A 27,868-nucleotide genomic window follows, 5' to 3' on the forward strand; every position below is an offset into this window, starting at 1 on the left:
ACAGAACAGTGCCAAATGCACTGTGGCTGTGGGTCTCAAAAACTCACTTTTGAACGGAGACAATCCAAGACCCAAAATTGATAGGGTATGGCTTAGGGATGTCGGTGAAGCTAGTGGTGGTGGTGGTTGGCCGTGGGTGGCGACGCAAAGGGTGGTTGAAGACGAAAAATATCCAAATCGGAAATGGGGTTGGTTGTACTTCACCGGTGACGGATCGGAGCTGGGATTGGGTGCATTGGGTTGCTAGGAGGTCGAGGATGAAGTGGTGAAGGGACGGTGGCCAGAGGTGGCACGACTGCGGCTCTGGAGTGAAAAGAGCGTCGCGGCTTGGTGTGGTGCGTGGGGGCTATTAGGAGTTAGGGGCTAAGATTGGTGGGGTGGTGTCGCCGGCTGGTGGGGGAGCTGAAGGGAGGGGCGGTGTCACGCACGGCGGCACAACGGCAGTGGGCTGGGAGAAAGCGACGCGGATGGGGGGTGAGAGGGGAGAAGCCGCGCGGGAAAGGAGCAGAAGGAAAAGAAAAGAAAGAAAAGAATAAGAAAAAGAGAAGAAAAGAAAAAGGGAAAAAGAAAAGTAAGGGGAAAGAAATGAGGTCCAATCCTCACATCTTGGATCACAAAATGATCCAACAAAAATAATTTTAAAACAGTAAGTTAAATAAAATAATTTAAACGTAATGGTAAAATGAAGATAAAATAAGTAAATCCAACAATCAATTAATTTAAAATAGAGGATAATTTAAATGCATCACAATAATAAATATTAAGAAAACATAACAAAATAATTTTCACAATTTATAGATCATAAAATAAACCATTTAAAATATCCGATAATTTTAAAATAAGAGAATAAATTTTTGAATTAATAAAAATAATCCTTCAATAAAAATATACTAAAATATGGGGTGTTACATAACTAATTATTTACCAACCAAAAAAAAAAAAAAAAAAAACTATTAAAGGGACCTACAATTTTGTTGAACCAGCTCCCATCTGCAGGCCGCGTTTGAATTTTGATTGAAACATTTAGAAATAGATCATGCAGGTGAGGAATGTTACTTGGTAAAACACGGGTCCATGAGATTGAAAACCTGTATGCATCTAAGCCCATTTCCTTCATAATCCCAATATCTTCCTGTATCACATTTTTAAAAAGATCGTTACAAAATCATCGAGAAAAAAATTTCCTTAAATTATTTTATATCTTTGTTTTGAAATAAACCTCATTGTATTCATTTTCAACTTGTAACAGAATCTATTTACATTTTGTCTATACTCAACTGATTTGTAATGGCCTCAGGGCCCTCCTCTATCCAATACATATCATTATCACCATGTAAAGCCAATTTAGCTAGTTGATGAGCAACCTCATTGCCTTCTCTATGAATAAATCCTACCGCCCACCTTAAATAGAAACTCAGTTTCTGCTGCAAACTCTCCATCAGGTGACTATAGCTGGATTCATCCTTCTCCCCATTATTCACAGCATCAATAACACTCTTCGCATCCCTTTCAATGATGGCATCACCTAGCCCCAGCTCTTCACAGAGAACCATGGCCTCCCACATAGCAGTACATTCTGCACCAAAGGCACCATATATAGCTTAACTCTCTTGTAACACATGTTCCAGCACAAACCTCACCCCTATTGTCTCTGATGATCACCCCAATACCCAGCTTTTTAGAAGACACTTATATAGCTGCATTGAAATTTACTTTTAGTTGTTGGCCCTCTGGTTTCTTCCATCCCATGCCTCTACTAATAGCAGCACTAGCAACAGCCCGGTTTACTTCTCCCCCTATCCCTCCTCGAGCCAATTTGAAGTCCTCATATCCCAATAATGACATTTGCACAACACTAGTAAGATTTGCAAAATTTTTTTTTTTTTTTTTATATAAAAAATCACCTTATTCCTTCTATGCCATATATTCCTCATTATCATAGCCATTTTCTCTATATTTTCATTTGTGAGTTTGTTGTGCACGTCCTCGCACAATCGAAAAAAACTCTTCACCCCTACTCTCCACTTCTGTACAGGGCTGCCTCCCTCAGCCCAAACATTAGTAGCTGTTGGACAACCCCACATAGCATGCATAACAAATTCTTCTTCACTCAAACAGATTGGAAACATTGCATCCTTTACTATCCTTCCCTGGTATAGGTTCAGCTTTGTAGGCAATATATTGTTTGCCATTTTCCACGAGAAGTGTTTTACAGCCCCTGGGACTCTTAGCTTCCATATTTGTTTCAATATGATTTCCTCTCTACCAACCTCTGAGGTCTCCCCATCCCTTTGCCTCCTATCTTGCTACTATATATGATAAGCACTCCTAATTGAATACGTCCCATTCTAAGTTAGGTCCCAGATTAACCTATCTTCTGCACCCATGGGGCTAATAGGTAAAGATAGTATCATTTCAACTTCATCCTCATCAAAAACCTGACTCACCAACTCCACCTTCCATCCTTTAACAGATTCATTTATCAACTCACTCACTCGAGCATCAGCATTAAGCACATCACTTTGGTTTGAACACACTCAGTCACAGGTTTAGGCAGCCATTTTTTACCCAAATTTTGATGGATTCACCATTTCCCACCCTCCACCTCATACCTCTCTTAATCACCCCCAAGGCAAACCACACACTCCTCCAAATGAAGGAGGGGAATTTTCCCAATGAGGCTTCAAGAAGAGATGTATCTCTGAAATATTTCTCTTTGAAAATTCTAGCAACTAGAGAAGAGGGGTCTTTTAGCATTCTCCACCCATGCTTAGCTAGTATTGCCAAATTAAAGTCCTCAAGTTGCCTAAACCCCAATCCACTAAAAGTTTTGCCTTGCCCCAACCTACTCCATTTCCACCAATGAATTCCATCCTCTTTTTTATACTGAGATCACCAGAACTTTGGAAAAAGTTGCTCAATCTGCCCGCACAACCTTTGAGGCAGTTTGAATACACTCATAGTGTATGTGGGGATAGCTTGTAAAACAACTTTAATAAGAACTTCCTTTCCAGCTTTTGATAGGAAAGCATTCTTCCAGTTTTGGATCATATTCCACACCTTTTTTTTTGAGACCCCTCAAGGCATTATACTTGGATCTACCTACAATGGCTAGCAATCCAAGGTACTTTTCGTATCTATCACAAATATAGGACCCATCTCACACTCTCCTTCATGTTTTTACTAATGAAGATGGAGGTCTTGTGTTTATTTAATTTCTGTCCTGAGGCTTTTTCATAACACTCTAGGATAGTATACATACAACTACTCCCCAATTGTTGCCTTTTCAAAAAGCGGATGATTAACCCTTAAGCCACCTCAAACTGCAGCTACACCCCTTATCACCCCTTCCCTTTCAGCTTTCTTAAACATATGGCTCAACCCTTCTGCACAAATAAGGAATAAATAGGGGGATAGGGGATCTCCCTGCCTTAATCCCCTCAAAGGTATAATTTTCTTGCCAAGTTTTCCATTAACCACCATTGAAAAACTAACAGTTTGGACACAAACCATAAACAACCTAGTAATCTTATCACCAAAACCCAATCTGTTCAGCTTAGCTTTCTAAAATGGCCACTCCACTCTATCATAGGTCTTTGACATATCAATTTTAACAGCCATGCTACTAGTTTTTCCTTTTATGCTTAGACTGCATTGAATGAAGCAACTCAGATGCAACCATGATGTTTTCAGTTATAAGCCTGTCAGAAATGAATACACTTTGAATTTGTGAAATAACAGCATGTAGTACCCTCTTAACTCAATTTGCAAGGACCTTTGAAATCAACTTATACAAAATATTGCATAAGTTGATTGGTCTAAACTCCATCACAACCTTGGGCATCTTCACCTTTGGTACCAATGCAATAAGTGTATGATTTAAATCTATCACCATATCTCCCCCATTAAGAAAATCTAGCACTGCATCAGCAATATCCATGCCAAGGATGTCGCGATGCCTCTTATAGAATCCAGCCCCAAAGCCATTAGGCCCAGGGGATTTCCAAGGTGACATTTGCTTTAAAGTCCTTTCCACCTCCACGTTATTAAAAGCCTTTCTCCATACTTGGTTTGCAACAACTCGATTTAGCATTTCTTTTTCAAAAGAACCATCAACATGACCATTGTTCCATGTAAATTTATTATCCCTCCATCTAAGATCACTCAAACCTCCAAGGGATAGAGTATTTCAAAAATCCTCCATCTGACTCTCTCTTCTTTCATTCCCCCCCCCCCCTCCCCAATTCTCACCTTGAGAGACTAGCTCATTAAAATCCCCAAGAACACACCAGCCCACCCCAGATGTAGGTTTTAACATTTGCAAAAGCTCCCATGAACCCTTCCTTTTAGAAGCTTCTAGATGCCCATAAAACCTAGTCAAGAGCCACTTATGGTTCTCCCCTTACTCTTCACCCATAGACTAATGTGCAATTGAGAAAAGTTCCACAATTCAACCCCCTCCGCATCCTTCCAGAACATTAACAAACCATCACTCAAACCTCTCGGTTCTACCACCATGCATCCCTCAAAACCCAATTTCTTTTGAACCATTCCAACTTTATTAGATCTTAATTTTGTTTCCATAATGAAAACAAAATCTGGCATCTTATCCTTTGCAAAATTGCAAAGGACTTGAACTGTCCAAGGGTTGCCAAACCCTTGACAGTTCTAGCTTAGGAGCTTGCAAAGGGCTTGAACTGTCCGAGAGTTGCCAAGCCCTCAACAGTTCCATCTTAGGAGGTTGCAAAGGACTTGAACTGTCCGAGGGTTGCCAAGCCCTCGACAATTCCATCTTAGTCCTGGTAGGGCTGCCATGCAGCACCTGCCAATAAAATTGGAGTAGTAATCTCTTTTATAACTTGCCTCTGTTTCTTAACACCTACACCTTCTCCTCCCTCCTCCTCTCCATCCCTATCCATCAGCCTTTTCCCACTCACTGGATTCATCCCAAAACTTTCTGGTTTTCCCACCTCTCTTGCTTTCCTATTCCAAGACTTTTTACCCTTTATCTTTTTTACTCCCACACTCCCCTCATTAGTTGATCCCAAAGACAGCTCAGGTGCCTCCCTCACCAACACCACCTTCCCCACATCTTCTATTACTTCAGTCCCAGCCCTCCTAGACAAATCATTCATGGGTCCCTCAACTTCATTTTGCACCTTGACCATCACTTGTTCCGTTATACCATCTCCCTCTTCCCTATCTTCCTCGATTCCCCTCTCCCCCACCTCATTTGACTCTGACTCCTCAACATCACACCCTTTAGACTCTATATGAGAAGCACTCCTGATATGAACCCGCAGGAATGAAATCTCTTAAACCCACACTCAATTTGAAAACTCACCCAAGAAAGCCAAAATCAAGTCAATGGATAGAGAACCTAGACCCGAAGAGAACTCGTTTCAAGAATCTAGATTATATTAAAATCTAGACCCGTTGAAGAACCCGTCTCAATACCCCAGATTATAAAGGAGGAACGCCACAAAGTTTGTGATTTACCTTTGACAAGTTCAAAAGTTCTATCAAGAACAAGAGGAGTAAAACTCAACTCACAATGAATAAATTCATCAAATTTCATAAACTTCTTAAAATGAGGCAACAAAGAGTATTTAAATGAAAACATAATTAAAACCCTAGCCAAAATAAAGCCGCAACCTCCAAAAATACCCCTAAGTGAATAGTGCCGCAGCTACAATATGGTGCTACAGTTACTCGGCTACAGTACTTTTGAAACCCTAGTTCGCTATAGTACTTCTTAAAACCCTAGTTCAACAAAACAATAAATTTTCCAACATGCCATTGAATAGACCCCCTTTAAGTCCTTCTCATAATTAAACTCAATAATTCTAAACTAATAAAATAAGTCATTTAAATGAATTAAACAAGTTGAAACCCTTCAAGAGCCCAAAGCCTTTAAGTCTTGTCGTTGCCCTCTTCCATAGCTTATCAAATGAATCAAAACTGGATCTTCATCCTTCAAGCCCATCTTGAATGTTGGGCTCTTGCTAAACTCGTCCCAAGTGGATCGCATCAATCCTTGCATTGTCTCATTGATCTTCTTGACTGTGACCTTGTAATTGGCCCATCTGGAAGTTGTAAAGGATCTTTAAGACTAGGTCCACCTTGGTTCCCATCATTCCCCCTCTCTTCAAAATGATTCGATCTCGAATCTCGACTGGATCAAAGGAAAAATGGTTAGTAACATTGAAAATAGTAGAAATATGAAACTTATCTGGAAGATCCATTAGATATGCATTTTCATTAATTTGTTCAAGAATTTGGAAAAATCCATCCATGCTACTCTTGTCATCAACAGGTAAATGTGTTAAATCTAAAAGAGTAAATGGATTAAGTCTATAAACAATTTCAAAAGGTGAAAATTGAGTAGCAGCATGAACACTCCAATTATATGTAAACTCATTGAATGGCAAACAATACTCTCACAAATATTCATGAAACATATCTAAATTTTTCCTCATACCAAAATAACCACTCCAATTATATGCAAACTCAATGAAATGTAAATGATAGTCCCGCAAATGTTCATGCAACAAGTCAATGTAAGGTAAATGATACTCATACAAACGTTCATGAAATACACCTAAAGCTTTCCTTACACCAAAATGATCACTCCAATTATATGCAAACTCAATGAATGATAAGCAATACTCCTACAAATATTCATGCAACGCGTTAATCAATGACAAATAATACTTCCACAAACGTTCATGCAACACTTCAATGAATGGCAAATGATACTCCCACAAACATTCATGTAACACATCAATGAATAACAAATGATACTTCGACAAACGTTCATGCAACACCTCATTGAATAGCAAATGATACTCCCACAAACATTCATGCAAAACATCAATGAATGACAAATTATACTTCCACAAACGTTCATGCAACACGTCATTGAATGGCAAATGATATTCCCACAAATGTTCATGCAACACAACAAAAATCTTCCTTACACCAAGGTTACCCAGCAAACCACCATGTCTATCACACACAAATAACTTACGCATTAAACTAGTAGGCATACAAAATCTATTCTCTCTAAACAAGTACCAATTTAGTTTATAGAACTTACCAAACGATGCTTTCTCAAATGTTCATACACACTAGCAAAGTTATCATCATTAACATGCAATTCCTTATCATATTCAAATCTCAACAATTGTACATCTAAAATGAAGACAATGACATACCTTCTTGCTAAAGCATCAACCACAAAATTTTTCATACCTTGTGTGTATTTGAGTACCTGAGGGAACGTATCAATACAGTCCTCCCACTTAGCATGCATTCTAGTCAGCAACTTACCTTTTCCCTTCACTTGTGTTAAGGACTCATATTCTTAAAAGAAATGTCGTTTAGGAATTGTCGCACCTGGCACAAAATCAATGTAGTGCTTTATCTCCCTAATAGATGGAAATCCACTAAACACACTACTAGGAAATACGATCTCATAACCCTGCAACAAAGAAACAATAATACTAGGCAACGATACGTCAATTTCATTAGTACTAAGACTCGCCTTAGCATAAAAACTCACTTTTCTCTTTATTTTTCTCTCATTTTCTTCACTCTCTCTTTTCTTTCCACTCACTTTTTCTGTTTCACTTACTATTTTTGTTTCACTCTTTTTTTTTCTATTACTCTATTTTTCTTCATCTTTTTTTGTACTCTCGATCTCATAATTGTTGTCCAACCCATCCTCTCTTTTTTTTGAGGTCTCAACCTCACTGTCATCTTTTTTCTCTCTCTCCTTTTCAGCCTCACTATTTCTTTTTTTCTCAATGTCACATTCACTCTTACTTTTTAGCTCAATCTTACTTTCACTCTTACTTTTTAACTCAATCTCTTTTTCACTTTTTCTTTTTTTGATAACTCTCACTTTCACTCTTTCTTTTTTATCACTCTCATTTTCCCTCTTTTTTTTTAGCAACCTCACTTTTCAGTTTCAATTGGTCCCTATGGACTTGTATTGGAATTAAAGGAGCAAGTTTGATTATTTTCCCATCATTTTCAAAACTATACATGTTCCTTAATCCATCATGTATCACCTTCATATCATACTGCCATAGCTTTTCCAACAAAATATGACCAGCATGCATAGGCACTACATTACAAATGACCATTCCTGGTATTTACCAATTGAAAAAGAAACTAGCACTTGCTTATTTACCCTAACTTCTCCACAATCACTCAATCACTACAACATGTATGGTCTAGAGTGTTTCAAGGTAGCTAAATTCAATTTCTCAACTAAAGTAGTACTAGTCAAATTAATACAACTCCTCAAATCAATTATCATACTGCATACCTTGTTGGTGATGTGGCATCTAGTATGAAAAATGTTCTCGCTCTGCTCTTCTGTATCATCCATCTTAATTTTTGTATTAAGTGCACGTGTAGTAACAAGAGAATCACCATACTCTTCTTTCTCATACCCATTTCAACACGAGACTCACTTCGCCTCCTATCTCTCATGCCCTGTAGATTTCTAATTACCGCATCTTGATGATCTATCATATCCCTCACTTCATCCAACACTAAGTTCAACCGCTCAACTGTTGTTGCATGGATTGTAAGACAAATGATGAGTTATCTATCGTCCCCTTTGGTGAAGAGCCACTCTGGTGAGATATTGTAAAGTGCTGCACAAAAGAATATTAGTGGAAAACCTCACACACTCCCTTACGTGTTTACACTTGAATAATGACACTCCACTCGTGTTTCACTCTTAATTGGCTTTTTCTCGATAATAGTCTCACACTCTCTTACATTTTACCTCAATAGTATTCCCGCTCAAGTTCTTTAAGAACTAATTGAACTAAATCAAGACAATACAACCTTGTATTATTTCAACCAGTAATATAGATCCAAGAAACAAGAAAAGAATAAAATGACATGAGACTCAAGTAATTTATATGATGGAAAGAGTAATTATAAAATAAGATACTAACTAGAAAGATTTATTCAGCCCATTTGATGATAAAGCTCAATCAATAAATATTTTTCTCTCTTTGTTATAACTATATAGCAACCTTTGAATATGTTACATTTTCTTTTCTCCTGCTTCTTTTTTTTTTTTTTTTTTGAAGTTTTTTGAATTTTTTTCTTTTCTTTTCTTTTCTTTTCATTTCCTTTTTCTTCTCTAATTCAATCACAAACAGCAATACTCAATTGTGAAAATCAAGCAATTGAATTCAAGCACACAAGAATTGACAACGAAATAGAAGAGAATCAATGGATGACACTCTAATCAATTGACAAACTTAGAGATGCATTGAACCCTAGATTTTTGAAACCCTAGGTGATGCAAATTTCAGCTAAACCAAAAATCTTAAGAATTGCGGCAACCTATGTAACGCCCCGTCCCCGAAGATCTAGAGAGTTAACTCATGTCGCTAAAAATTATTTTCCATCCACATAGTACATAATCAAATTTTTCTCTATCTCACAAACTACTCATTAATTCACATCAAATACTCTGGTATAATTGATCCAAGACAATACAAAGTCTTAATAAACACATCAACCTCCCAACAATTCATATCATCAGAATGCAACAAACTTACTGAATAACAAAATCCTCAATACTCATGTAAACCTCCTATGCTTAAACCACTATTCTTAACTCCTCTTACCTATGCTCCATATTCTTGATCCTCAACTGGAATATTCAAATCATCTGAAAATATTGGAGATAAGAGAGGGGTGAGTTATCAACAACTCAGTAAGTAGAGAACATATACTAGTATGTAAACATGAGCCTTTTTAGAAAATTCCGTATGCAGAAATAAAACATTTCATTTTTATATGCAGATCTCATAAACGTGTTATCAGAAAATCAGAGCGACTCTTCAGACTTTTCAGACTCAAAAATTAACTGTTCATATTTAAAGGCACTTTCCATATTCAAAGACCATTTCCATATTCAAAGACCATTGTCATGTTCAACAACCAACTATTCATATTCAAAAATCTGTTTCATAATCAATGACCTTTTTGGTGTTCAAAAACCATTTTCATATTCGAAAACCAATAGTTTATATTTAAATATCCGTTTCATATTCAAAAACGTTTTGGCATAACATAACTGAACATCTTTATCTTATCATATCATGTCATATCATATCATATCATGTACCATGTTTAACCCTCATGGTAGGGTTGTGCTATCCCCGGTGGCCAAACCAGGTAGTATCATATGGTAAACTTCCTTTTTTTCAATCTCGGAACCCCGAGTGTGCACACAGGAAATAACACGTAAAAAGACCACTTTGTTTCCAAAATGGGTGCACTCATATCATATCATATCATATCATGTTGGTACCAACCATATCACGTGAACCAGTATCATCATATCAGAACCATATTCAGAAGAGATAAGTATGCCAAAGTTTTATCATATCCATATCATATCAAAACATGTGCGAAACATATTCATATCATTTCCATTTGATCAAAAATAGATCCAAATCATTTCATACCACATGCATAAAAGTCTCAATGATATCATATTCGCTCTTTTGCATATTTCGGAAACATGTCAAGTATTGCTTATGTCTATACATTTCATGTCAAAAACATTTCTTTTCTCTTTCATACGTATCTCATGAGTGAATGCAAAACATACACTGAGGTTGTTTTTCTTATTTTCTTTTTAAAACAACATGCACATTTTTACAAACCAACCTCAGTTCATTTCTTTTATGCAAATCTAGCATAGGAACCCCGCTTATTTGGACGACTTAGCTTTTCCAGAATTTTCCTCAAAAATGTCGAGTCGACTATAAATCGTCACCTATAAAAATAATCACGTAATTTCCGTAAGTTTCCAATCAATCACGCATTTCGATATTTAAGCCTAAGCTTCCAAAATAACCTATTTTAATTCCTCAAAACTTAAAACTCTCGTAATCCCAAAATATATTATCACTTTCTAAAATCATCAATATCTACCGTAACCAACGTCAAACTCAAAACACCAATATTTAAATCCGAAACAGCCAATAAATCTCACATCATAAACCAATCACACAAACAACTCCATAATCCAATCCAACTGACTCCCTTACTTCTCGGACTTAGTCCGGCATAACCAACCAGTTCACAGTAAAATGAATTAGTACAAAAATACATTTAAATCACAAAAGTTATTTGAAAAAATACTTACAATGCTATAATATAATTTTTGGAAGGTCATGGGGGGCAAAAGGTGGCGACACAACAACAGAACAATGCAAAATGCGCTGTGGTCGTGGGTCTCAAAAACTCACTTTTGAACAGGGGCAAATCAAGATCCGAAATTGATAGGGTAGGGCTTAGAGATGTCGGTGAAGCTAGTGGTGGCGGTGGTTTGCCATGGGATGCGGCGTAGGAGGCGGTTTTAGGTAAAAAATATCTAAAACGATGGTGGAGCTTCACCGGTGACGGATCGGAGCTGGCGATGGGTGGGTTAGGTTGTTAGGAGGTCGAGGATGAAGTGGTGAAGAGATGGTGGCCGGAGGTGATCCGACGGCGGCGATGGAGCTCAAAGGGTGCTGCAGTTTGAGGAGCTCGTGGAGGCTAACGGCGGCACGAAGGAGGCTGAAAATGGAGGGGGGTGGTCGCTAGAGGGAGGGGAAGACAATGATGGGCTGGGCGGTGAGGTGCACGGCGGCGCGCGGAGGTGGCTGGGTGGAGGAAAAGAAAATCGCACGAGAGAGGGGGGAAGCAACGCGCGCGGGAGAGGGAGAGCGGAGAGAAGAAAAAGAAAGAAAAAAGAGAAGGGAAAGAAAAAGAAAAAGGAAAAGGAAAAAATAAAGGAAAATAAATGAGGTTCAATCCTCACATCTTGGGTCTCAAAAATGATCCAACGAAAATAATTTCAAAACAGTAAGTCAAATAAAATAATTTAAACGTACTGATAAAATGAAGATAAAATAATTAAATCCAACAATCAATTAATTTAAAATAAAGAACAATTTAAATGCATCACAATAATAATATTAATAAAACATAACAAATTAATTTTCACAATTTAAAGATCATAAAATAAACCATTTAAAAATATCTGATAATTTTAAAACAAGAGAATAAATTTCGAATTAATAAAAATAATCATTCAATAAAAATACACTAAAATACGGGGTGTTACAACCTACCTTTTGTTTTTTTTTTTGGCAACCCTAGAACAATGAAACCCTAGAATTAAATTGAAGGATACTCCCTTCTCCCTTATTAGATCCACCATAGTATGCTTTCCTTCAGCCAAATCTCTCCTCCCCCATCCCTTCTGATTCATTCTTTTTGGTCGTCCCTCAACTCTAGGCCAGGAGCCGAATTAACCTTGAGCAACCTTCCCATTCCCAGACCCCTCACCCTTACTCAAGCATCCCTTCTCTCCATGAATCAACCACCCACATTGAAAACAAAGTCTATGAAGCTTTTCATATTTGAGGTTAACCCAAACATTTTGACCATTCACCTTAATCCACCTACCTCGAACGATGGCCCTTCTTAGGGGAATCTCCGCCTTCATTCGTAAAAATTTCCCCCATCCCCATCCAATACCATTTATTGGAACATCAAGCTCAATCAACTTTCCAAATGATTCACCAATCACACTCCCCTTCTCCTTAGTCATACAGATCATCGGCAAGTTATGGACCTGGATCCAAAATAATTCACTGTCAAACTTCCACTCATTTGGTTGGGCAAAAGCTTCAAACGCCTTGAGTGCAAATAGATGGTTGTCAAACAACCATGGTCTGCCATCTAATACCCGTAGCTTATGAGCCTATGATCTGAAAGTAATCACAAATTTATTATCGCCAACCTCGCGAAATTCAGCTAGTTTGCTGATTCGCCAGATCTTCCCCATTATGGCTGATAAAATCTCTGCCAATCACCCTTTCTATACTGATCTTCCCAACAATGCTCCGTTCTCCACACTCCCAAACATCCTCCTCAGTTTCCTCCCCAACATCTACAACCAATCTTTCCTCCTTCGAGAGCCTCAGCTTCTCCCATTGTGCTTCTAGACTCTTCATACCACCTCCAGAAGGTTCCTCAATGGCTGCCACACTCGTTTCTTCCTCACAGTTTAGTTATAGCTGTTTTTCCACCACCTCATTTTCTAGTGAAAAAACGACAGGAGACTCAGCTTCGTTGTCAGAAACTAGATAATTATGTTATATCTAGTACTGTGGCTCAATGATTAGAGAATTTATAAAGTTGCCATAATCGACTCAGGAATTAAACAAATAATTAATATAATTGCGATTAATATGACTGATCACCATTCTTTTTATAAATTTTATTATGTGCAAATGCCTTGTACCGATGGTATTGATCGATAGCTATATGTCTATTACTGAGATTCGCTATTTTTCCTGCAATTTTATTGGACAATATATTCTATATTATAATTTAATTATAGATATTTTTGGTAAATTATATATATATATATGTATATATATACACACACATGCAAGTCAGCTAAAATAACTAGCAAATCTGCCTCAATACCATTGATCTTATGCAATTTGTGTAGATCTAGTTTCAAGATTTTGACTATTTGAAGATTTAATTCAAAGCGAGAAGATAAAGACGATAAAGAATGCAGGGGAATAATCACTGCACATGCTTTCCGGTACTGCATGCATGCTTCAGTGTTTTTTTCTTTTTTATTTCCAAAAAAGTCACCCAAATTAATTTTCTAAAATCTAAAAATATTCACCGCAAAAAGGTACTTGTACACCGAATTAATTACATATCTCTAAGGTTGACTTGTTTTTATTTTATCACCACCCAACTTAATTGGGAGTACTGTGGAGAGTTATCTTTGTACGTAGGCGGTAGGCCTTGATCTACATGATCTACCACTCAATTAATTAATTTCGTTAATACACGTAGCTAGACTTTTTTCTTTTGCCAAAAGAAAACGATAGTACTTGTACACAGCCTATACGAAACCCATGCAAATGGTTTAAAAACCGCAAAAAAAAAAAAAAAAAAAAAAAAAAAAAAAAAAAAAAAAAATATTAATTTAAAAAATTAGTTGGGAAACGTACAATAATTATCAAAGACATATCAATGAGAATAAGATTTTCTCCATATTGTGGCAAATTACATTAATTCAATAATTTAAATATGTCCTAATCATCTAATTCTAGCCAACAAATTTTTAATCAACACTACATTTATACCAAATTTTGGACGAAGTATCCCTATTTCCTAGACCGTAACCTAAGCGTGTCAAATTTCTTATAAGCATCAATATCAGTACAGTCGGCAATGATCCTTAGCTCCATTAATCATAAATTCGATGACCTGCCTATGGCTATACGAGAGTAAAATAAAAATGGATAAAGATGGGACGTCTCAATCCAAAACTATGATCACGATATTCTTAATAATATTAAAGCTCATCGGTCTGATCTACTATTCTGATCGATACTGTAATACTCTGTATTTTAATATATTTTTATTAAAAGATTATTTTTATTAATTTAAAAATTTATTCTCTTATTTTAAAATTGTCGGATATTTTAAATAGTTTATTTTATAATCTTTAAATTGTGAAAATTAAAGTTGATATGTTTTCTTAATATTAATTATTGTTATACATTTAAATTATTCTTTATTTTAAATTAATTGATTGTTGGATTTAATTATTTTATTTTCATTGTATCATTACGTTTAAATTATTTTAATTGATTTGCTGTTTTAAAATCGTTTCCGTTGAATAATTTTGTGACCCAAGATGTGAAGATTGGACCTCATTTCTTTCTCCTTACTTTTCTTTTTCTCTTTTTCTTTTCCCTTTCTTTTCTTTCTTTCCCTTTTCTTTTTCTTCCTCTGTTTTTCCCCTTCCCGCGCGACAGTCTCCCTCTCTCTCCCCATGCATTCCGTCACTCGCCCAGCCCATCGCCTCTGCGCCTCCGTGGCCCTCACCGCCCCTGCCGTTCGCTTCCCCACCGGCCGGCGACCACCTCCCTCCATTCTCAGCTCCTATCGCGTCGCCTTTAGCCTCCACGAACCGTCCAAAGCCGCGGCCTTCACTTCGTTTGCGCGCCACCTCCGGCTACCATTTCTGCAACACTTCATCCTCGACCTCCTAACAACCTAAAGCACCCATCCTTAGCTCCGATCCGTCACCGGTGAAGCCTATCTATCTCCATTTCCGATTTGGACATCTTTGACCTAAAACCACTCTTTGCACCGCCACCCACGGCAAACCGCCGCCATCACTAGCTTCACCAACCTCTCTAAGCCATACCCTATCAATTTTGGGTCTTGGTTTGTCTTCGTTCAAAAGTGGATTTTTGAGACCCATGGCCACAGTGCATTTTGCACTGTTCTGCAGTTGTGTTGCCACTTCTTGCAGCTCCGTGATCCTTCGGAAATTATTATATAGCACTGTAAGTATTTTTCCAAAGAACTATCGTGATTTAAATATATTTTTGCACTAACTCATATTATTGTAATCTGGTTGGACATGCCGGACTGAGTCCGAGGAGTTCGGGGGTCAGATTGATTGTGGATGGAGTTGTGTATTTGGTTGGTATTGTGAAATGTTGGTTGTTGGTATGGTGTTGTTCATGTACATGGCATATTGCACGCATGATCATGTTTGTAAAGGAAATTGGATCTTCGTGTACATGCATTCATGTTCATGTGTTTCATGAAAACTGGTTTTCATGTGTTAAAGGATTTTGGATGCGTGTGTATCACGACCCCAAGCCGAGATGGGGTATTATCTCGGTGGAGCTCCTCTGGTCACTCGGGAGCGGAATATACTGAGTGACATCCCCTGGGTTGTCGCTGGGCGACAACGGGATCGGACAAGATGGTCTCGTGCCGACTCCGTGGCCCCTCTGCTGGCGGGGGCTAGAGGATGCTTGGCCACGTACGCGCTGGGCGCGGAACTGGGCATCGCTCTTTGCGTAGTGGTTCCTTGGCCACGAACGCGCTGGGTGCAGAACTGAGCATCGCTACGAAGCCATGACGTGCGGATGATCCCTAGGGGAGATCATAGTGCATTGGTTAATGGAATAATGGACTGTTTTCTGGGAAAATAGCTTGTGTTGATTAAAAGGTTTTGATGTGATTCATTTTCTGGGAAAATGAGGTTTTATTGATTTGGGTCATTTTCTGGGAAAATGACGGAGTATTATTTTTGGGCTAAAATGGGATTTTGGCGTGTGTTGAAAATATCTATTTTTGGGAAAAATAGTATTTTTGGATCTAATGCATATTTCATCATATGCATGCATGTTGGTCACATTAATGTATTTTTATCTCGTAGTTGTTTGGTCTATACTTACCTGCGGTACCATTTTGTGGTAACGCAGATTTCGATGCAGATGAGGTTGAGGGTGAGTCTGAAGATTCGGCTCCGCCCGAGGAGTGATCTGGCATCACTTGTTTTGGTTTGAGACTTGTAAAATATTTATTTTGGATGACTGTATAATTTTTAAACCTTTTTACTGATTGTTTAAATTATATTAACAATTCTGGTACTTAGTTGACTTAATAATCTGCTGCGTTGTTTATTGTACACTGTTGCATGTACATACATTTGACACTATCGTTAAGATGTGTGACCCTGTTGTCACCATCCTGGCGTCTTGATTCCCGTGTCTTCTTACATGAGAGTCGGGGGTGCCACAGATACCCATCTTCTAAGGCTTGCGGAAGATCCAAGTGCAAGGAAAAGCCTCACAAAGGGCTTTAGACGGCCTGTAATCATGAGCTTAGTAAAGTATAGTGTAAATAGATATTGCTAATATATATATATATATATATATATATATATATATATATATCATGAGCTTAGTAAAGTATAGTGCAATAATTACACAACTACATCTAAAAATTAATTGTCACCAACGCAATTATTCTTTATAAAAGCCCTAGTACTATATTTTAGTGTCATTTTTTCACACCCTTATTAATCTTTTATTTTCTCCACCAAAAAGATGTCGCCAAAAAGTTTTTCGTGAAGCGAAAGTTAAATTGATCGAACACGCATGCATGCAATGCATGCCTAAGTCCACGTAATTACGGCCTATAAAGTCACAGTACTGGCTCAATGCCCTAAATCCATATTCTCTGAATAATTAAGGATACTTTGAAAAATAGCCTCATTCTGTCTCCATATTCACTGGATAATTAAGTATACTTTGAAAAATGCCTTTTGAATTTTCTTCCCCATGACCTACGTACCAAGGTTTAGAAATTTATCCTTCTGACTATAAACAAAAAGGAAATTTGGTTAGAAGATTATTGATCTAGTCTTAATTAGCAAGAGCTAGCGTGTACGTTGACGTATATATGATATCATAGTCGACATATTTCTCTCAAAGTTTCAACGTCCACAACTATAATTTGAAGTTGATAATATGTATCATAATAATTAAGTTAGTGTTAATGTGATCAAGACTCAAGAGGAGCATGCCTCCCTAACTCCATTAAATGCATGATCAATGCCCTAAACCATCTTGCTATATATCCTCCTAAACCCAGCCAGAGGGTGGGCAAGAGGGAAAAGGAAAAAGAAAAGAAAAGGAAAAAACAAGGGCCGGATTATCATGTGTATATTGCCTCGTTTTTTCAATGTATATATATTGTCTTTAGAATTTTCTCCCTACCTCGCCGTATTAGATATATGTAATTCTCATAGAAGTACAGAATTTCGTAGGAAGAAACATATTCCAGCCTCATTTCCCCTTACTTTTCACGTGGAAACGACTTAGAATAGTAGGTATTTAAAATATTTCTGTAAACATTATTGCTGCAATAATTAAATGCCCCCAACTACTCCTGTATATACGAAGCATTGATAAACAGCTTGCTTTATCTGTAACCATAAGCCAAATATCTCTCCCACAAAGTTGCGCAGGCAATCATGTTGAAACCACAGCCAAGTCTCCAGTCGCAGTTCTCCTCCTCCTCCACCCAAACCCCCAGCTTCCTTTTGCACAAGCCATTCCTCCATGGAAATGGCTATAGTATTGCTTCACTTCCAATACTTTCGATGCAGTACTCATTCCACAAGAAAAACAAAAATCTTCGAATCGGCTCCGTGCCTGGCAATAATATTAAAGCGGTAGCAACGGCCTCTACCGATAACGGCGATAAGGCAACCTCTGTTAAAGCCATTGTAACTGTGAAACTTACTGTTGGTGTCTTCCTCTCCAGCCTTGTCATAGGCCGAGATGATATAACAGACTGGCTTGGTAAAACACTCCTCTTGGAGCTTGTTAGCGCCCAGCTTGATCCTAGTAAGTACTCATATATGATTAATATTAATCACACCCGAACAATTCCATTATTATATATTAAACGTAAATTGGAAGAACGACTTTTTGGTTTCCACCCCGATCCCCTTCATTTTAATGTATGAAAATATATATATATATATATTTTATTTTTTTCTAATTTGTATAATTTGTTCATTAATATTCAATTTAATTATACATGCTTTTCCTGCTTGAAATGGAACTTTGGTTCCATCTCCAACGACTTATTCTCAAGTATCCATTATCCAAAAATTTTCAACTCATTTTTGTGCAAGTTCTACGCATATTAATATATGTAGGAGAACCCCCTCCTCCAAAGAGGAGGGTCGTGTTTTTTTCCTTCTCCTCCTTTTGGAGGATGTGGGTGGTTTTTCCTTCTCCTCCTTAAGAGGATGGAGGTTGGATATTCTCAGTTGAGAGTTTATAGAAGTTAAGATAATATCCATCGTAAATAAATTTGTATATGCGGGAAAGCTTCCAATAGATGTGTAGTTTAGCTTGTAATCTGAGCTTTTCTCTGTATTGACTAGTCACAATTGTAATTTCCTTAATTCATTAATGAAATGAAGTCTATTTCCTAGAAAAAAAAAATATATATCATGTGAAGACTAGCTAGTTCGTCAATTATGTGAGAAGAACTTCCTGCATGTGGTTTGTTTTGAATATTTAGCTAGTTAAGGAACAGTTTTTGCCTCATCATTTTATAAGGAGAAATGAAATTTTTTAATTATGGAGTGCGTAAGTGCTATGTAATCTTTTTTAAAAAAGTAAGTAAATACGAAACTACATATAAAAAACTAATTTTTTAATAGAAAACTTTACTCTTTTTTAAAAGGATTGCACGCTGGCACTTGCGCACTATACGATTATATGTAGTCTTACTTATTTTTATTTGATATTATATTTATATAAATGTATATATCTTCATTTAATTATTATCTCCAACATATGGATCTAAATGTATTCTTGACATGATTTCCTCATCAACCAACCTCAGGGGGACAGAATCCTACTGTATATATACTGATTAAATGTTTGTAAGTCAAGTCGTACTACTGCATGTCTGCATGTATGACTATTTGTATCTAAGTTAACAGATATCATAAGGGCGAGCTGGATATATATAGCATTAATCAAGCTTGAAAATTTTCAAATTATGTAATTTGACGTATCAGACTCTAAAACAAGAGAACAATCAAGCAAGCAGCTAGCTGGTGGCACTGCACATACATGGTCCCCCTTAAAGTGAAAGGTGTGTATATATAAATATAAATATATATATTATATATATAGGTCGGGGGGAGAGAGAGAGAGAGAGAGAGAGAAGGCTAAGTTGACTGTGATTGACTATCATGAAATTAGAGTTTGTCTAAATACCATATATAAGTCAGGCGCAGAGGCTAGCTAGCTAGGTTATAAGATGCAGTATTACAGTGAAGTTAATATGATCTCTATGATCTGGTCCATTAACATGTAGTATTACAGTTAATTGTAGTATTAATATATTAATTTGTTAATTTTGAAGAGACGGGATTAGAGAAGGAGACAATCAAAGGGTACGCACACTGGAAGAGCCAAGATGAAGGGGAGGTGAAATTTGAGTCAGGTTTCGAAGTTCCTGCAGATTTCGGAGAGGTTGGGGCCATTTTTGTGGAGAATGAGCACGACAAGGAGATCATGTATCTCAAGGATATTAGCCTTAATGGCTTCCCAAATGGCGCCGTCAATTTGACCTGTAATTCATGGGTTCACTCAAAGCATGACTATCCTCATAAGAGAGTCTTCTTCGCAAACAAGGTCAGCCAGCTCCCTCCAACTTCTTGAACTACGTACTAAATTAATTATATAATATACTTCAACAAATTATATATATATATATATATATGCGTGCACATGGGTTCATTCAAGGGACGAGATTGTGCATGCAGCTTGGAAATTAATTAATTAAGACATTTTTCTTTTAGCTAATCAGTGCTTAAAAAAACAAAACCTTTCCATGAATATATATAGCATTATTTTGGTTTTGGAATTCGTCGTTTCGCACAGTCTCCGATAATACCTGGTCCCTTTTCTTCAACCCCACCTTAAAAAAACATATTCTTTTTTTACAAAAGACCTGTACAGAGTAATTTATTTTTTTCAAATTTGTATTTAGTATTATTCTTAGATTTGTACTGGGACGCTACAATCATAATATCATATTTTATTCTTCAATCGTCAAATAAAAAATATATAAAGCAGTAAGCAGTATTTGTTTTTTTTTTTTTTAATTGTCATAAAAATTGGGAATAAATCTGTTTGAACTGCATGCTATTGGGAGTACTCCAAAACTTATTTTGGGAGAGTGATAGTATGAATTGCATAGTATTTAATGAATATTTAAAGTTTTTTTTATAAGAATATTTCCAATTTTTAAAGTTATTATAAGTAAATTTATATAAAAAAAAAGAATATTTAAATTTATTATAAGTAAATTTATCTTAATCAAATTTAATTTAAATCCGAAAGTTAATTCGGATAATTAACACATTTAAAAAATCAAATTTTAGAATAACTCGAAGCCAATTATATAATATTTACATATTACACGATTTTCTATTTTTTCTTATTTAAATTTTACATTCCCGGCTAAACCTTATTATATTTTAATATAAAAATTATGATGGTCAAATAGTTTATAATGCATGGAGCTTTCAAAATTAGTTTTTTAAACTTGATTCCCTAGAGAATTACTTTTATAAAAATATTTTCTCTTTAGAGCAGTTTTTATATATAGTGATTTTTTTTTTTCCCTTTTGGATCGTGACAATAATGTATATGTGTTGGATGGGGATCTGTAGTCATACTTGCCATCAGAGACACCAGAAGGGTTGAGGAGGCTAAGAGAAGAAGAGCTTGTCATTTTGAGAGGAGATGGGAAAGGAGAACGAAAGACCCACGAGAGAATTTATGATTATGATGTCTACAATGATATTGGAGATCCCGATAGCAGTGACGATCTTAAAAGACAGGTACTCGGCGGAAAGCAATATCCATATCCTAGGCGTTGTAGAACTGGACGTCCTCATAGTGAGAAAGGTATTGCATCCTGTCAGTTATTATTATATGAGCAATGATATATCACACTATTATCATATTTTCATCTTATTTTTATAAATATGATACTTTCCATGCATGTATCATTCTTAAATCATGATGTATTATTATTTTTTTTAAAATAAATTGTTGAACAATGACACTTCATAATAAGATAAAAGTGAGATAGGATTAATGTAATTCGTAGATATATACATACATATATAAATACATGCACACACACATAGGTACACACGTACAATATATATATATATATATATATGCATGCAAGAATTGCAGTTTTAGGAAATTAAGTACGTACGACGTTAGATAAATTGCCATGAGATGGTTTCTGGATTTATGCGTAATTAACGGTTTATTTTTTTAATCATATAGTTTTTAAAATAAAACATGAGAAATAATATTGTAGGCCTTTTTTCCAAACATTTAGGGAGATGGCTCCCCAACCTGCATCCCAATTAAGTAAATAGATACAAGTCTAATCTAGAAGTACGTACTGCATGTCATACTTATAATCAATAAATAATAAGTCTAATCTTAAGGCCGGTTGTTTTGAAAAGAAGATAATGATGTAAGATAGACATAAGGTGCATTATTCATTAATTAAGATTAGACTTGTTTTGTTTTTTGTTGGTATCCATTCATGCTAGCTTATGATTCTAATCGCTTGATTTTGATCTTTCGGAGAGATATTTTCAATTTGTACTAGTTTCTCCGATATTTCCTTAATTTTTTGAATGCCGTCTCATACACGAACAATAGGAATATTGAAAAATCCACGTGTGCATCTGTGGCAACTAATGTGGTTTGCTTTTAAGAAAAGGCATGGATATAATTTGATATCTTTCGATGATGGTCAAGCTCCCGATAGTGATTGATCATAAGGTGATCACAGACGGAAACCATTCTAGCATGGAGAGAGAGAGAGAGATCTAGAGAGAGATCTTTCATGCATTATATACCGACGTCGTGACTTTTTAGATTGTTTACTAGAAGTACTACGTCGCAGGACCGGCTCTTCCACTAGGCAACGCCTAGGCAGCCGCCAGGCAACTAGTAGTACTATATATATTATCCTCATATTAAATGTGTTGTGTTACCATTAAAATGTTCCTAGTTTTTCCATTTTGCGGCTCAAGAAAATTAAAAGTATAAATAAAACATTATGGGTAATTATATGTACAGTCGTGAAGTGCATAAATGTCATGTAATCATTTAAAAAAAAAGTAGAGTCTACTATTAAAAAAATAATTTTTTCATGTGAGTCCGATGTTTTATTCACTTTTTTCAAAACAATTACGCGGTAGTTACACAATTTACTATTACAAATATCTTTCTTTAAATATTATATATGGCAATGTTATAAGCTTTCATTCATCTCGTGAAAAGTCCGTACGTACTGCATGAGATGTCTCGAGGATTTTTCATTGCCGATCCTATGGTTCATACGAAGGTATATATTAAAGTAAAATATAACGTTATAGAATAAGAATACAAGTTAAATATAAATTTATCACATCAATAAATATGATAATTTAAGATGATAAAATATAAAATATAAAATAATATTATTCGAATGATAAATATAATCACAGTAAATATAGCTCTTCATTCTTTTTTAATACGTAACTCCATTCCTTTTTTATCATATATATGAACGTACAATTGCTTAATTTGTGCCAGATCCATTGTCGGAGAAAAGAAGTAGCAACGTCTATATTCCAAGGGATGAATCCTTCTCAGAAGTAAAGCAGCTAACATTCTCCGCAAAGGCATTATACTCTGTTTTACATGCATTGGTACCATCCCTAGAGATCGCAATCGTTGACGGTGAACTCGGATTCCCTTACTTCACTGCCATAGATTCACTTTTCAACGAGGGGGTAAACTTGCCTCCTCCTAATAAAGCACAAAACAAAGGATCCCTACTCAACATCCTGCCTAGGCTTGTCAGTAGTATTACTCAAGCCCAAGATGAAGTGTTGCGGTTTGAGACACCAGAAACAATGGATAGTGAGAAAACAGACACATAAAACTTATGTTTGATCCTTTCATCCTACGCAATCTTTCTTCAAATCGTTTTTCTTTGGCACGTGCAGGAGACAAGTTCTTTTGGTTTAGGGATGAGGAATTTATCAGGCAGACTCTTGCAGGTCTCAACCCGTATAGCATACGGTTGGTCACGGTATGAATTGCAGTCATTTACAATGAAAGATCTTGATGAATAAGTCAGAATTAAGATAACTCTTTCTAGAAATATATATTTATATGTTTTCAATATAATTGATATAAACACATGCACAAATCTACAATGCGTAAAGTTTAGCATTATATTTTAAAGTAAATAAAAAAATAGTTTAGCAAGATGGTCTGTTACTATCGCTTAATAGATCAAGTTATTATGATTAAACATGTCATGATCATGAACTCGTATGGTATTATCTTAGGCCCTTATAAGATACAGGTACTGCATGTGTAGATTTTAATTTCTGTATACTAAACTTTTGTTTAAAAATCATGATTTAGGAATGGCCCTTGAAGAGTAAGCGTTGACCCAAAGATTTACGGCCCTCAAGAATCAGCAATCACTACAGAAATGATTGAGCGAGAGTCAAAGGCTTTTGTTCTGTCAAGGAGGTAATTAACACCAGAAAATAGACATGCATGTGATAACTTGCAAGTGATATATGGTGATAAAATTTATGATCCCTTCATTCTTATAATTAATCATCTATCATTCAAATATAAATATTGTGTTATTTAATTATAACTATATTCATTAATCATGCAGGCTATAAGTCAGAAGAAGTTGTGCATTTTAGACTACCATGATCTATTCTTACCCTTTGTGAGCAGAGTAAGAGAAATTAAAGGCACAACTTTGTATGGATCACGGACGCTCTTCTTTCTTACCCCTGAGGGCACGTTAAGGCCGTTGGCCATTGAGCTAACTCGGCCCCCAATCGATGGAAAGCCACAGTGGAGAGAAGTTTTCACACCCTGTTGGGATGCTACAGGTGTCTGGATGTGGAGGCTTGCCAAAGCTCATGTACTAGCCCACGACTCCGGTTATCACCAACTTGTTAGTCATTGGTATACCTTCCCCGACCCTTAACCCAAGCTAGTATGGAAATATGCCAAAAGTTGCTCTATCCATGCATTAAAAAATCAGTTAATTTTCAACAAGCTGAGAAAAATATATATTTTGGAAGGATTTTTGTTCAACAAACAATGCTATAAAATAGGAAAAAGAATGCACTTGTACAAATAAGTTGCTAACATGTTGTATTCTTTTATCTATTCAATTTCAGGCTAAGAACTCATTGTTGCACAGAACCTTATATAATTGCAACAAACAGACAACTTAGTGCAATCCACCCAATCCACAGACTATTGCTCCCTCATTTTCGGTACACTACGGAAATTAATGCTCTCGCTCGAGAAGCTCTCATCAATGCAGGAGGGATTAATGAGAGTTCATTTTCACCCGGAAAGTATTCAATGGAATTTAGCTCTGTCGCTTATGACCAGCAGTGGCAATTCAACCCTGAGGCACTACCAGCAGATTTACTCAACAGGTGATTTATGATTAACATTTCCTTATTTTAGTTTAATCAGAGTAATCAAGAGGAATACTATGTATTGGCTAATTTAATTAACATTATAGCCAATATGATCTATGATCTCCAAATATATTCACTAATTTCTTGACTTCACTACTTTCTAGGGGACTTGCTGTTGAGGATTCAACTGCTCCGCATGGCCTAAAGCTGACAATTGAGGACTACCCCTTTGCTAATGATGGCCTTCTCCTTTGGGACACCATCAAAGAGTGGGTTAGCAACTATGTCAATTACTATTATCCTAACCCGAGAGCCATAGAGTCCGATCAAGAGCTACATGCATGGTGGACAGAAATCCGAACAGTTGGCCATGGTGACAAAAAGGATGAATCATGGTGGCCGGTCCTCAACACCCCAAAAGACCTTATACAAATCATCACAACAATAGTATGGGTGGCTTCTGGTCACCATGCAGCCGTGAACTTTGGAAAATACACCTACGCTGGTTATTTCCCAAATCGGCCTACCATTGCTAGGAACAATATGCCCTCTGAAGAACCTTCTGAGGAATTTTGTACCAACTTCTTGAGAAAGCCCGAAGGTGCACTCTTACAATGCTTCCCTTCACAACTTCAAGCAACAAGAGTCATGGTTGTTTTGGACGTACTATCAAATCATTCTCCCGATGAAGAGTATCTAGGGGAGGCAATAGAGCCGGCACGGGCTGAGAATCCACATATAAAGGCAGCCTTTGAGAGATTTAATCGGAGGTTGAAGCAGCTTGAAGGAATTATTGATAAGAGGAATGCCAATAGGGACTTGAAGAACAGAAACGGGGCTGGTATTGTGCCATATGAGCTTTTGAAACCCTTTTCCGGACCTGGAGTGACTGGAAAGGGAGTTCCCTATAGCATTTCCATTTGAAATGGAAAATGCATATTTCAGAATTCGTTTCATAAGTTATAAAGGGCTTGTGTAAGTTGTCATATTTCGAAAAATAATATTATGGGATGAACCATATATATTTTTTATATTTTGAATAAAACCTAAAAAGATTTAGCGACAACAAATTAACCAATATATATGCGCGCAGCACCAAATTAACAACCACTTTAAAGAACTACTTACACGTGATTAATGAAACATAATCTTCAACAACCATTGACATGTTCATTACTAATATAGAAAAAGGCCATGTAAGACATGAGTAGTTCTCCTTTCAAGGAAAGGTGGGATTTCATATTACAATCTCTCCTGCCCAATTAATTAATCACATTTGGTGTTTTATTCATCACAGTACCGTTCCTTTACTTAATCCGAGATCGTTTACAAACTTTTTCTGAAGTTTTGTTGCATACACTTCGTTAAATTATATTTATCCTTTTTTTCTTTACTACGAATAACAAAAAATTTCAAATCGGTGAATTGATTGTGCTAAAATTGCAAAGGGCTAGATTAGGCCTGTTCATCCGTTTCAGGTTTTTTCCCTGTTCCGGACCGGTACCTGCATAGGAAAACCCAGGTACACCTAGTACTTGTCTTTCTTTCTTTTTTTTTTTTTTTTTTTTTTTCCGGGTTTGAATGTTTTGATGTTTATTTTTTATTGTTCTTTTCTAGCAAATAAATGGATGGAAACTCAAAAGGAAAATGCATATTATGTCTAATGAATCATCCATTTTATAGTTTTCTTTTTAGTATCTTTTCCACATGGCTTTTTATTAGTGGTGAATGAACATGTAGGTTTTGATTTAAAAAATTAAATAAATTGAGTTTGAATGCTACATCAACACTTTTTTCATGAAAAAATATTCAAAACATGTAGGCTTTGATATATATATATATATAAAACCGAGTGTTCCGGATTCTTAGAAACCGGTTTCCATCCGGGTTTTTACCCTGTGTTTGACCTGGGTTAACCCACTTATAACCCAATTCAGGGTCCGACTTGGTTTTGAAACCTGGGTTCCAATCCGGATATATTCGAGTTCTCAAGCCAGAACCCAGATGAACAATAATAGGCTAGATAGTAGTATGATTGATAATGAAAAGGAAGAAAGTGATATGTACCTGAGCTGGGCCATCCGTAATAAATATCTTAAATAATGTATAAATCTCAAACATTTTTACTCCAAACTAGTGGAAATAAAAGGAAAGAAAACCAAAAGGAAAAAGAGTAGCAATTTTGGGTTAGGTCGGAAAATTCTATTTTTTTACGAAACACAACTATGGCAAGAATTTTGATAAAAAAGTAGATCGGGCCGCAAAAGTACGTATTCCAATCCGTGTCAAATTGGGTCAGGCCAGTGATCATCAGGTCGGGTGAACAGTATTAAATAAACAATGTAAGTATGTCTATTTTTTTCCTGTATTCTAATCTGTGATCCTATGATCAGACCGAATGATTGAAAAAACAATAGAATTTTCCGTAGTTGTGATGGTAGTATGATGATGAAGAAGCACGGATTGGAATACTTTTGAGGAGTAGTAGTATGTGCTTCTTTATCTATACACTATACTACCATCCTATTTTTATTTTACTAAATAAGATATGACACATTTATAACCATTAAATGATCATTTATTAATGCATATTTCTTTATCATCTAATGGTGATGAATGTGGTACATATTACTTAGTATGATCAAAATAGGATGAGAGTGTAGTGTATAACATTACTCATTAAATAAACAATATAACTATGTCCAATGTTTCCTGTATTCTAGTCCGTGATCCTATGATCAGACTGATCGAATGATTGAAAAGTTTATAATTTAATTAATTATTCTAAATTTAAAATAATAAAGTTAGTGCTATTAATTAAAAGACTTTTGTCAACTGCGTTTAAATTCATAAAATATTATTATATTATATATATAATTGTGAAAATAGTTATAACCGTAC

General features: G+C 36.2%; 2 pseudogenes; one reads left to right on the forward strand and one right to left on the reverse strand.

Annotated features, from left to right (window-relative positions):
• The window catches only part of LOC121238238, a 111,348-nt pseudogene extending 94,663 nt beyond the window's left edge, over positions 1-16,685 (reverse strand).
• Positions 16,686-17,855: 1,170 nt separating this feature from the next.
• On the forward strand, positions 17,856-25,978 carry LOC121238434 (annotated as a pseudogene).
• Positions 25,979-27,868: the final 1,890 nt, after the last annotated feature.

This window comes from Juglans microcarpa x Juglans regia, chromosome 7D (assembly GCF_004785595.1).
Source record: "Juglans microcarpa x Juglans regia isolate MS1-56 chromosome 7D, Jm3101_v1.0, whole genome shotgun sequence".
In the NCBI taxonomy this organism is placed as follows: domain Eukaryota; kingdom Viridiplantae; phylum Streptophyta; class Magnoliopsida; order Fagales; family Juglandaceae; genus Juglans; species Juglans microcarpa x Juglans regia.